Source organism: Mastigoproctus giganteus, chromosome 3 (assembly GCF_048544385.1).
Source record: "Mastigoproctus giganteus isolate SK-2022 chromosome 3, ASM4854438v1, whole genome shotgun sequence".
Taxonomy (NCBI): domain Eukaryota; kingdom Metazoa; phylum Arthropoda; class Arachnida; order Uropygi; family Thelyphonidae; genus Mastigoproctus; species Mastigoproctus giganteus.
Window position 1 is genome coordinate 18,823,936 of NC_143577.1, and position 12,863 is coordinate 18,836,798.

A 12,863-nucleotide genomic window follows, 5' to 3' on the forward strand; every position below is an offset into this window, starting at 1 on the left:
AAAGTTGTAGATACTCCCACGTTATTCATTGTGGGAGTATCTACTAAATTATACATTGCTTATGCATAATTTAAATTTATATTTATAAATCATAAAATCTAAACATTAATGAAATTCAAAAATTGCAGTTCAAATATGACAAAAAAAGGTCCAGATGGGCAAAAGCTAAATCTAAAAAAAAAGCAGGGCAGAACCTGGTGCCTTTTAACTGAAACATCCTGTTAATATTTGGTGGAAATACATTATGATGTGACAGTACCATGTATGAACTTGAACGAAGCACGTCATTTCTAAAATATGCATATCTGAAAATGATTATCCAGCAGCAAAGTTGTGAATCTTAACAGGTGGTATGATTACCCAATGCAACCAGGCAAAACTATAACAAATCCTCATACTGTTAATGAGTGTGTCCAAGAGTCCCAATGAAAGCTAATTAATTCATGTAAGATGTTGGGAGTTGGGAGGGGGGGGGATGAGAATTGGCAATTCAAAAGTAGCCATTCCACTCGAGAAATATCCTCCTCTCAGGCAAGTTGCACTCCATATGAAAGAAAGAACTGGGGCTCAACCATACATCTAAAATGTCTGATATAAGATTCAAGTATTCTGTCCTGAAACTTTACAGTGGTAATTCCCTTCTTGAAGATGTGCAGCTCCATATATGCATATCACATTCAGGACCCTAGCCACCTGTACACATCAATTAGGCTTCTTCCATCCTGCCAACTACACTCCACTAAAAAGATCACCCATACAGTCTCTCTCCCTCTCACTCTCTTCAATGGATCACAAAACACAACTCAGATATGTTTAATTAAAACAAGTTAAAAATTATTAGACAGCTCTATATAAAATCCCATATTTGCATGTCAGGGTGATGTCTGCAAATCTAAATTCAATATAATTTTATAGTACAAAAATTTGATTATTTCACTGATTTTCTGGGAGACTGAGAGACATGGCTTCTTGTAAAGCACTGCTTCCTCTTTTTTAGAGCATATATCATATTATACTTTCTTGAAACTGAAATTTGATGGTTATTATGAGTCAATGTGGGTAATTCCCATTTTTACTTTTTGAGATAAAGATGACATTTCAGAATTTTTCTATTTTTTTCAGATTTATATGGTTTTATTTTTATGCAAGTTAAAAATGTTAAACATTAGGCCACATGATGGCACTTACTGGAACAAGTTTCAAAAGACATTAAGCAATTTACACAGGTTTTTCTGTATTTTCAAGTATTTTTCTGTAAATGAAAAAATATTTAGAGAGAAATACTTTTAAGCGTCCAAAACAAACATGATCAAAAATAAAAAATTAATGCAAGGGAAATGTGAAAAAGAATCTTGGTTTAGATACTGCTTGAAATGCTAATGAGAGGCATATTATTAGCATTCTGTGCCAACTTATGTGAAGCATTTTTATCAGTTGACATTCCTTTATGGGAGTTTTGCAGTTCAGCATTGTATTGCCATTGTTATTTATAGAGATTGCTGGCATCTATGTACACACTGATTTACACAGGTGTTGTACAGGCTGAAAACCTTACTCCTTCCACCTGAGATGAACTAGCTACAGCCTCAATTGAAAAGACTTTAAAAATTCCTGCAGTCTCTGATGGGATTCAAATCTTCACTTCTCCAAATGAGTGACAAGTGGCACAATCACTATGCTATCACAGATGAGCCAGCATTATGAAATTTTCTTGGATTTTCTAGCATTTTGGAATTTACACAGTAACATGCCTGATGAATTCTTTGCACATATAACTGGCATGAACCAGTGTTACAATAAACCAGTGATTTTCAACCGGGGTGCCGCAACAACATTCTTGGTGTGCCATGTAATTTGGGTTTAAGTTACTTAACTGAGTGGGCAGCAGTGGGAGGGCAGTAGCACACGCTCTTTGAGTAGACCGGGGTTCAAGCCCCTGACTGCTGAATATGGTCGATCTGCCAACCCGCACTGGACCAGCGTGGCAGATTGTTGAGGAGGCTTCCATCCTGCAGTGGGTTGATAATGGCTGCACTTTACTTTTTTTTTTTTTTTTTACTTAAAGTTATTATTATTTTTTTGAAATTTATATATTTATTTCATTATAAAAAGGGTAAAATATAAAGGGTACGGTATAATTTTCATTGTACCGTATCCTTTTAATTTTGTGGTGATCTATAATTGATCTTTATTTAGTACCCCTATATAAAGAACAAAATTATTATATAGGTAAATATTAAAAGGTCGAAAACCACTATGTTAGGCATTTCTTTTGGCCTAGGGGTGCCGTGAAAAAATTACTGGGACAGTAAGGGCACCGTGAACAGAGAAAGTTTGGGAACCTCTGCAATAAACAATAACTCTGTTGAAAGATTACATACATTAAAAAATAAATAAATAAATAATGCTAATGCAATTTGGCACGAAGGACAAGTTACTATTATGGGTAAATGATAATTAAGTAGTGGAAGACAGAAAGCAGTGATAAATGGTTACTGTTTTTCATGTACTAATTATGAATAGGTTACAACAGGATTCAAATGCTAGATCTGAAATTCTGTTTCTCATATTAATGTAGGTATTTCAAGTTTAATTTCTGTTTTTGGATGATACAAAGGTGGGCAGGAGAGGATTGGATGACAAATTATTTGGATGAGTTGAGAAATAGCAGCTAAGTTCTAACACTGGAAAATGTAAATCTTAGGAAAATAGGCAAATTTTAGGAAAATCTAACACTGGAAAATGTAAATCACACACCACTTGTGTAACACTTAAAACTAAAGGTGGGTGATAAGGATTAAAGACCTGGCAATAACTGGAGTGTAAACGGGCTGTTTGGAAGCACATAGGTGTTTTGTCAATAGCGACAAAGAGATGATTATTCCGGTATAAAAAAAGAAAAGCAGTATTGCAATACAGGCTTGGAAACCCCATTTTAGGAAAGAAGGGACCATTTGGAAAGTGTAAAAGAGAAGAGTGGCAGAGCATGAAGGAGTATTCTTATCAAGAGAAATAAGTCCTGTAACTTAGTGTGTTTGGAAATGGCATGTATGGGGATGACCTGATAAAAGTGTTTAAAGCTTTAAGAGGGTTAAGTAAACTAAATGCTGTGGTATATTTACACTTAGTAATGTGACACATAGAAGTGGGTTGTAAATTTAAATTGAGTGGATAATTTTATATTAAATTTATTATGATTTTTTTCCCCCATTTACTTTTATGGGGGCTGGTAGTTTAACAAACAGTTGCACAAATACGTGAGGGAAATAGGTAGGTGAAGTGAAAGAAGGCGACACTGGCTATGTATAGTCTCCAGGGGCATTCCTAGGGTATGTGGCACCCGAGTGCCAATTGAAATTTGGCACCCCCCCTTTAAAATTTTCTTCATATGTATATGTAAGTTTCAGGTTTTCGGGTGCCCCTTGAATGTTGGCACCCGAGTGCAGTGCACCCCTTGCACCCTCGGGACGGCCGCCCCTGACAGTCTCCCCCACACTATTGGTAAATGATAGATAAACTTATAAGCTTGCTTTACTCCTTCATTTTGCCAATACTAACACTAATGTATAAAATTCCCTTCACTTCTTTCTTTTGGGATGGAAAACATCTAGTAGGGCTTGTTTTCCTTTACTGGTTTTTAAATTTCAGTTCAAAAATACATTCATTCTTAAATACAATTACAGTAGAACCCCGTTAATCCGGACTGGATTTTCAATCAGTGGAAGAATTCAAACTATTGAAAAAAAAAAAAAAAAAAATTCTGTTCACTGACATTTGGGAGGGGGTTCAAAAGAGAAGCAATCAATAACAAAGACCACCGCATGCACAAATTGCAACTAACACGATACATGCACGTGAGAATGGAGTAACAAGTTCTGAAACTTAAAAAATAAGAATGAAGAGAACATTCCAAAAATTTATGTTTTTGATATGATTGATGATTTCGTGAAAGGGGAAACACATTTCACCATAATAACGTCAAAACCCATAGAATTCTAGCTGTCGGCAGTATGGCATATAAGATCATGTTTATTATCCGTTTATAATAGATTGCACTAACAGAAAAGCTTAATAAACAGGCGACTGCTAATTGTTTTTATTGTTTTATGGTTGTGACCTCCAGAAATCCGACCGGACCATGTGGTATGATCGGAAAGAATCGTAGGGTAATCTCGAGTGCTGGCCTATTCAGTTGACAGCTGCAGCTAGCATTGTCCTTGCGTACACGTGTTAATTTTGAAAGTGAGTTTGAAAACTAAAGCAAAAAAACATTGAGGACTATTTCAAGTAAACTTCTCAAAAATAATTATTTGTTTTGTGTTGTAATATAATGTTCTACATTAAAACTTTATTGCTTTGTACAGTATTTTGTTTACTTACCATGTTCTTTTACTTTTTATAATTTTTACTTTAAATATTGTTTTATTAATTTAATATAAAAAAACCAATTTAGTTAAAATCTTGTCATTTAGTAACTTTAAATAAAAACTGGTACGTTAAAGATAGCTTCTGGTTAACCCGGACTTTCTCACTAATCCGGAATGAGTGTGGGCCTGTCGAGTCCAGATTAACGGGGTTCTGCTGTATATATTTTTCATTCACGCTTGCGCTGGTTCCATGCTGCTGTGTATTTTTAGTGCTCTATGTTTAATCAAAAATTTGTGTGTTTAGTTATCAAAGTATGATAATTTTTTTGTATGTCCGTACTCGGAATTTAGTGAGTTCTTGGATGAACATGTCGTTTCTGCAATGAAGTTAAAAGGTAACTTTTTAATTATATTTTATAATTTTAATGCTGGCTATGCCAAGTTGCAATGTACGTTATGTATACTTGCTCATAAGCTTATACAAAGCAATCACTAAGACCTTTGAATGGGAGTCGTTTGGTACCTACTTCAAGGTCGTTTTGACAAAGGAACTCCCACAGAGACTTGAACCATAAACATTATTGTAAGCAGACAATTGTTTCCCTGCCCCAACAAATTTGACTGCCACAAATAACAATGTTAAAGTTATAGAAACTCGGAGACCAGGCCTAGTGTGATTGTTACGCAGAAATTGGCTTAGAAGAACAATGAAAACTGAACTCTAGCGTGCTTGAGTTTCTCAGGGAAAAAGCAAGCATTTTTCATAACCGAGGATGAGGAGAACAGAGACATGCCTGATCTGCAAGAATCAGGTAAAAAATACGCTTTTCTGTATAAGATGCAAAATGGAATATTGTCTCAAATGTGCCTCAGTGTCACATAGTATATTTAAGAAAATGAAGCAAGATAAAAATGAATGGATTTGTGCGAGCTGTACTGCAATAGAGATAAACCGAACCAGGAAAATATCTGATAAAAAACGAAAAGAAGCGCTCTAAGATTATTGATGAATTATCAGGTAACGAAGTCTCTTTTGAGGAATCATAGATAGAAATCCTTGGACCCAAACTCAATCTACAAGACGCCAATTATACAGACACTCTGCAGTTAATTAATCAAATTTGTTCAGAGCAAAACTCATCAATAAGTCGAAGCAACAGATCATCACGACTTGAAATCCCATATAGATGAGTTACAAAACAGACTAGATACGGTCATTACCAACCAGGACCTTTTAAAACAGCAAATTTGGAAGATATTAACAACTCAGCAAGAACTCATAATGAGTTCTGAAAAAGAAAAACAACGGAACGAAAAACTCAGCGAACAAGTTACCACAATCTATAATTTGATGTGTACATCAAGGAACAACCATGCTTCAATTTGCAATGTGCACGAAATGGAACTTAAATCAAAAAGGTGCAGGTGCAGGTATACTTGCGTGTACACCAATGCTAGGAGTTTAGTAAATAAATTTGATGAATTTGAGGTATTGCTCAAAACATCAAAGGCAGATATTGTTGGGATATCAGAGACGTGGTGTCACACAGATATAAGGGATGCAGAACTGCAATTTGGGGAGTACAACGTCTACAGAAAGGATAGACAGGATAGGAAGGGGTTATGCTATTAGTTAAGATAGTATGAATCAGAGCTGTAATACTCAATATGTTCTACGTTGATAATAATATTAGTAAATTGATAAGAGGAGTTTACCTCAATATAGTATGTGGAACACTTCCGTATGATACCCTCCAGAAATTAAAACGGAAAAAACGAAAAAATCGACAACTTACCGGTACATTAAAGTAAAATATAAATAATTAAAGTAAAATATAAATAATAAAATAATCAATTTAACACAATTCAAATTACTGCTATTAGTTAAGAAACACATAAAAACCAAGGAAGTGAAGCCAGTCGACATCGCTGGACAGTGCAGTGTTGAGTCAGTTTGGTGTGACATAAGCATTGGGAGATCAAAATTGAGAGTAGGAGTGTGCTATAGGCCTAATGACTCTGATGAGTATAATAAGGAACTGTACAGGGAAATAGAGTGGGCCAGTAAATCAGAGAGTCTTATAATGGGAGATTTTAATTTCCCAGATATTGACTGGAATTTGGGGGCTGGTTACTCACACACTAGCAGGGCTTTTGTGGATTTATTGGATGATTGTTTTCTACATCAGCATGTTCGGGAGGCAACTAGAGGGAGTAATACTCTTGATTTGATTATCAGCAGTGATTCTTCATGCATTAAGAATCTGCAGATAAATGAACCACTAGGTGGCAGTGATCACAGTGTGCTGAAGTGGGATTTACTCAAAGAGGTAACTACCATTAGGGGTAAAGGGAAGGGTTATTGCTTCCGTAAAGGCGACTACGATGGACTGAGACAGTATTTAAATTCTATACAGTGGGACCAACTGATGATGTTACCAACAGCAAATTCAAAATGGGAAGCATTCAAAGAACTTATCTTGGAAGCTACTAGGCTTTACATACCAACTAAGAAATATTGTTCAAGGTTTAGGCCAAAATGGATGTCAGATGAACTAATGAGGCATATGGCAGAGAAGAAAAATGCATGGGATACTTACAAATTAACACATGACACAGAAGCCTATGATAGATACAAGTTGATATGCAACCAAGTTACAAAGGAGGTTAGGCAGGCGAAGGCAGATTACGAGAAATCCTTGGCAAGGGATGCAAAGAAAAACAGCAAAGAGTTCTTTACTTATGTAAACTGTAGAAGGAAGGGGATGAATCAGATTGGTCCACTTGATATTGATGAGTCAACTGTTGATGATCCTGCTCAGGTAGCTAACAAACTAAATGAATATTTTGCATCCACATTCACACATGAGGAGTTATTTAGCGAGGGGAAAGCCAGAGGTGTATTCAACTCTAGCAGTAAGCTAGAGAATCTTGTAATAACTGAGAGTAAAGTGGAGGAGAAATTGTTGAAGATAAACACAAGAAAGGCACCCGGGGCGGATGGGATCTATCCAGTTATATTAAAGGAGGCAGCAAAGGAAGTAAGCAAACCCTTAGCCATAATTATGAGAGCTTCCTTGGACTCAGGGGAGGTACCCACAGACTGGAGATGTGCAAATGTGACCCCCAATTCACAAAGGAGGATCAAAGGCTGACAAGTAATTATAGACCTGTGAGTTTAACTTCTGTTCCAGGAAAATTAATGGAGGCACTAGTTAAAGAAGCACTGCAGGATCATTTAGACAAGACTTCAGTTATAGCTCGGACACAGCATGGTTTTGTTAAGGGAAAGTCTTGCCTGACCAATTTGATTGGATACTATGATGCAGTCACAAAGTAACTGGATGCAGGGAATAACTTTGATATTATATTCTTGGATCTTAGAAAGGCTTTTGATACTGTTGCACATGGAAGACTGCTGCACAAATTGGAGCAGTGTGACATTGGAGGCAAATTGCTGTTGTGGATAAAGGGGTGGCTGAGGGGGAGAAGACAGAGAGTGGTAATCAATGGACACTGCTCGTCGTGGACTAATGTTATTAGTGGAGTTCCCCAGGGCTCAGTGTTGAGTCCATTATTGTTTTTTCTGTATTTATAAATGATATTGATGATGATGGTATATCAAGCTTAATGTCGAAGTTTGCAGACGATACAAAGGTAGGCAGGGTTGTCAAGGACACTACTGACACTATGCTGCTGCAACAGGATCTGGAAAGGTTGAGCAGATGGGCCGAGAGGTGGCAAATGAAGTTTAACATTGACAAATGTAAAGTACTACACATGGGAAACAGCAACCCCAGAGCAATGTATCAACTCTGCGGTACTACACTGACAGTGGTGGAGAATGAAAAGGACCTGGGGGTAATTGTGCAGGCAGATATGAAGTTCTCTGAGCAGTGCAGACGGGCTGCAAGAGTAGCTCATGGAGTATTGTCAATGATATACAGGAATTTTTCCAGCAGGGATAAGGAGGTGATTATTCCATTGTATAAGGCAATGGTCAGGCCACACCTAGAGTACTGTATACAGGTCTGGAAGCCTCATTTCAAGAAGGATGTAGAGCTGCTGGAACGAGTACAGAGAAGGGCAACAAGATTAGTGAATGGAACAAAGGGGTGCTCTTACGAAGAAAGGCTTAAGTTTTGCAAATTACAGTGTCTGGAGACTAGGCACCAGCGAGGTGATCTGATAGAGGTGTATAAAGCCTTGAATGGTTTAAGCATGCTCAATGCTGATGGGATTCTTCCTCTAGCTCAGAAAAATCACCTGAGAGGGCATAAATTAAAATTGAGGAAAGACAGATGTAGGATAGACGTGCGGAAATTTGCCTTTAGCCAGCGGGTGGTTGGTTGGTGGAACAGACTTCCATCCCTTGTGGTGGAGGTTGATAGCCTAGATAAGTTTAAGGCTCAGCTGGACAGGTATTTTGAACGAACAGAGGGGTGAAGTGGAAGTGGGTTTTTTTTTTTTTTTTGGCTGATGCTGCATAAGCTTGCTTTCTTGCATCAAATGCCTCTACTAATGCTAATGCTAATGCTAATGCTAAAAGGTGTAGACGCATTGAGTAGCAGACCATCTGAACATAGCAACACTAATGAATGATAATTCTGATATGAATAACATGATCAGTAAACAACTTTTGTCGCAAGATGTTCCATCTGATGTAATTTCAAAGAATCATAATACCGCTAAATCGATCCTCCCTGCGGATACTCTCAATAACTGTCATAACAAAGCACCCATGTTAATCAGTTGCAAAACACCGGGGTGTATCAGGGGTGAGTTAAGTTTTTCGTCGCAAAGCTTGTTGCAACTGTCGTGTACCAAAGACAAATTAACTGTTTCCCAGGCCCAGAGCACTAATAATGCAACGATCCAAACTGATACCTCTTTGCCAGGAATAGTGTCAACGGCCGCACTGTCCATACAGGACAACCCAAGGCCAGAAATTCAGAATGAGTCAATAAGCAAGTCTGTTGCAGATGAGTTGCAAAGCAATTTCATACCTGTGTTAATAGATAAACTGATGTCTGCTCTTAATGATCTGTATACTAATATGCAAATCAAAACTGGATGCTTCAAAACTCATAAGTTTTCCAAACAAAATGAATCAATTAACAGAATCAACACTCAATTCACCGCCCAATCAGCAGAGTTAGATATTTTGACCTCACACAATCCTGCCAAATTTGAATGGTGCCCAAATACTCAGGAAGCCAATCACCTTTCAGATGAACCTCAATTCCCTAATGTAGCAAGCACCGAAGTCCCGGTTATGAATTCGTGTCAAGCAGCTGAACAGAGGTGCGATCCACAAGTGGCGGCCCACCAAATTAGCATCCCACCTCCATAATTGACCTCAGTTTTACCATCTGTGCTGCTGTCTGAAAGCAGCCATTGCTCACCTATCATGAACAAACAATCTTGGACTAAAATTTCTGCTACCCATTCTGTTTCATCTCAATTGACAGCTAATCAGAATCCTCATTTCTCCAGGTCACCCTTTCAAATTAAGAGTCACCCCGCCAATATCAAGGAAAAGTGTCAGATTAGGATTGGTACCTCCACATCCTCTATTCTAAGATCGATGAGCAAGTCTCCCAGCACAGAAACCTTTTTATTTCCCGACTGGGGCCACTGACAACTGCTGAGGATATTGAGGCTGCAATGAGTAAAGAACTGCATACCAAAGTATCGCAAATTTACTCAAGAAAAAGCCAAATTACTCGTCCTTTAGAGCAGTTTGTGAAAGTCGGGCATTCAGATCTGTTGCATCTACATCTGTGTGGCCAGTTGGCACTCTAATCAGGCCTTTTTATGAATTGAGACCCAAAACCATCCACTTCAACTTCATCTTGTGAGCAAAACCGAAGAATGACACAGCTCCCCCCTGCACGACTAACTAATTGTGAAACTGCACTAGTGTCTCTCGACTGTCGAAAACCACTGCACCAGCTCCAATCACTTTCTTGCCCCAGCTACTGCTTATAAACATACTGATGTAGCAGCAGTAGTAGTGGCATGTGATGCAAGAAAGCAAGTATATGAGCTTATGCAGTATCAGTCAAAAAAAAAAAAAAAAAAATCACACCATTCCCTCCAAATGCCTGTCCAGTTCCTCCTTAAATTTATTCAACCTATCAACTTCCACGACAGATGGAAGTTTGCTCCAGCAATTAACCACCCGCTGGCTAAAGGCAAATTTCCGCACATCTATTCTACATCTGTCTTTTCTTAATTTGAATTTATGCCCCCTTAGGTTCGTAATCTGAACAAGTGGAAGGATCCCCTCAGAATTCAGTGTGCTCAACACATTCAAGGCCTTATACCTCAATCAGATCACTGCGCAGGTGCCTAGTCTCCAGCCACTACAATTTGCAGAACTTAAGCCTCTCTTGGTAAGAGGATCCCTTCATTCCCCTCACAAATCTTGTTGCCCTTCTCTGTACACACTCAAGCAAATCTACATCCTTCCTAAAATGAGGCCTCCAGACCTGTACGCAGTACTACTCAAGGCGTGGCCTGACCATTGCCTTATACAGAGGGACAATCACCTCCTTCTCCCTGCTAGCAAAATTCCTATATATTATTGACAAAACCCCATGACCTGCCCTGGCAGCCTGTCTGCATTGCTCAGAAAACTTCATATCTGACTGCACAATTACTCCCAGGTCTTTTTCATTTTCTACCACCTTAAGTGTAGTACCACACAGTTGGTATGTTTCTCTGGGGTTACTTCTATCCATATGCCGTACTTTGCATTTGTCAAGGTTAAACTTCAGTTGCCACTTCTTAGCCCATCTGCCCAAATTATCTAGATCCTGTTGCAGTAGCACACTGCCATTACTGTCATTAACAACCCTGCCAACCTTTGTATCATCTGCAAACTTTGACATTAAGCCTGATATACCTTCATCAATATCATTGATAAATATACAAAACAACAGTGGACCTAACACCGAACCCTGTGGGACTCCACTAATAACATTAGTCCAAGAAGAGCAGCACCCATTGATTACCACCCTCTGTCTTCTCGCACTTAACCATCCTTTTATCCATTGTAGCAACTTACCCTTAATACCATTCTGCTCCAATTTGTACAATAGTCTCCATGCTCAACAGTGTCAAAAGAAAGTGTCAAGAGTAGAAGACCGGCAGAATTGCTTAACAAGTACAGGTCACTGTTGAAAAAAAGCCGTGAAATAGGGTTGAATTTGAAAGTGTCTGCCAGACACGATAGGAGGGAGTATATGATGAGAGCCTTGTCGATCAATTCGGCCCTGGAAAGATTGTGCAAGGCTCAAGGGGTAGAATTATTTTCAGTCTGGACTGTACTTGTTAACAGGAGAGATTGCTTCTACAGGGATGGGATACACTTAAATAGAAAGGGTGCAAGAATATTTGCTGAAGCTATCGAGGCAGTGTTAGGTGGGTCGGAAAACTGCTAGCCAGGGAGGAGACAAAGACGAATAGATTAACAGTAGCCACTGGCAGAGGTGAAAGAGATTCTTGCTCTGCTTCTATTGGAATGAGCAGAAGCCTGAAAAACAATATGCAGGATATTTCAGAGACTGCTGGAAGTCATTGCGGTACAAGTAAACACATGGGTTGTGTTAGGGTAGCTAAGAATAGAAACAGGTGCATGTATACTTGCGTGTACACAAATGCTAGGAGTTTAGTAAATAAATTTGATGAATTTGAGGTATTGCTCAAAACATCAAAGGCAGATATTGTTGGGATATCAGAGACGTGGTGTCACACAGATATAAGGAATGCAAAACTGGAATTTGGGGAGTACAACATCTACAGAAAGGATAGACTGGATAGGAAGGGAGGAGGGGGTTATGCTATTAGTTAAGAAATACATAAAATCCAAGGAAGTGAGGCCAGTGGACATCGCTGGACAGTGCAGTGTCGAGTCAGTTTGGTGTGACATAAGCATTGAGAGATCAAAATTGAGAGTAGGAGTGTGCTATAGGCCTAATGACTCTGATGAGTATAATAAGATACTGTACAGGGAAATAGAGTGGGCCAGTAAATCAGAGAGTCTTATAATGGGAGATTTTAATTTCCCAGATATTGACTGGAACTTGGGGGCTGGTGACTCACACACTAGCAAGGCCTTTGTGGATTTATTGGATGATTGTTTTCTACATCAGCATGTTCAGGAGGCAACTAGAGGGAAGAATACTCTTGATTTGATTATCAGCAGTGATTCTTCATGCATTAAGAATCTGCAGGTAAATGAACCACTAGGTGGCAGTGATCACAGTGTGCTGAAGTGGGATTTACTCAAAGAGGTACCTACAATTAGGGGTAAAGGGAAGGGTTATTGCTTTCGTAAAGGCGACTACGATGGACTGAGACAGTATTTAAATTCTATACAGTGGGACCAACTGATGATTTTACCAACAGCAAATGCAAAATGGGAAGCATTCAAAGAACTTATCTTGGAAGCTACTAGGCTTTACATACCAACTAAGAAATATTGTTCAA

At 38.5% G+C, this 12,863-nt stretch overlaps 1 protein-coding gene across 1 annotated transcript in view; it reads right to left on the reverse strand.

Annotated features, from left to right (window-relative positions):
- Window positions 1–12,863, reverse strand: part of Dhps (Deoxyhypusine synthase) — a 97,642-nt gene that overhangs the window by 13,163 nt on the left and 71,616 nt on the right. The gene's annotated exons all lie outside the window — the stretch shown is intronic.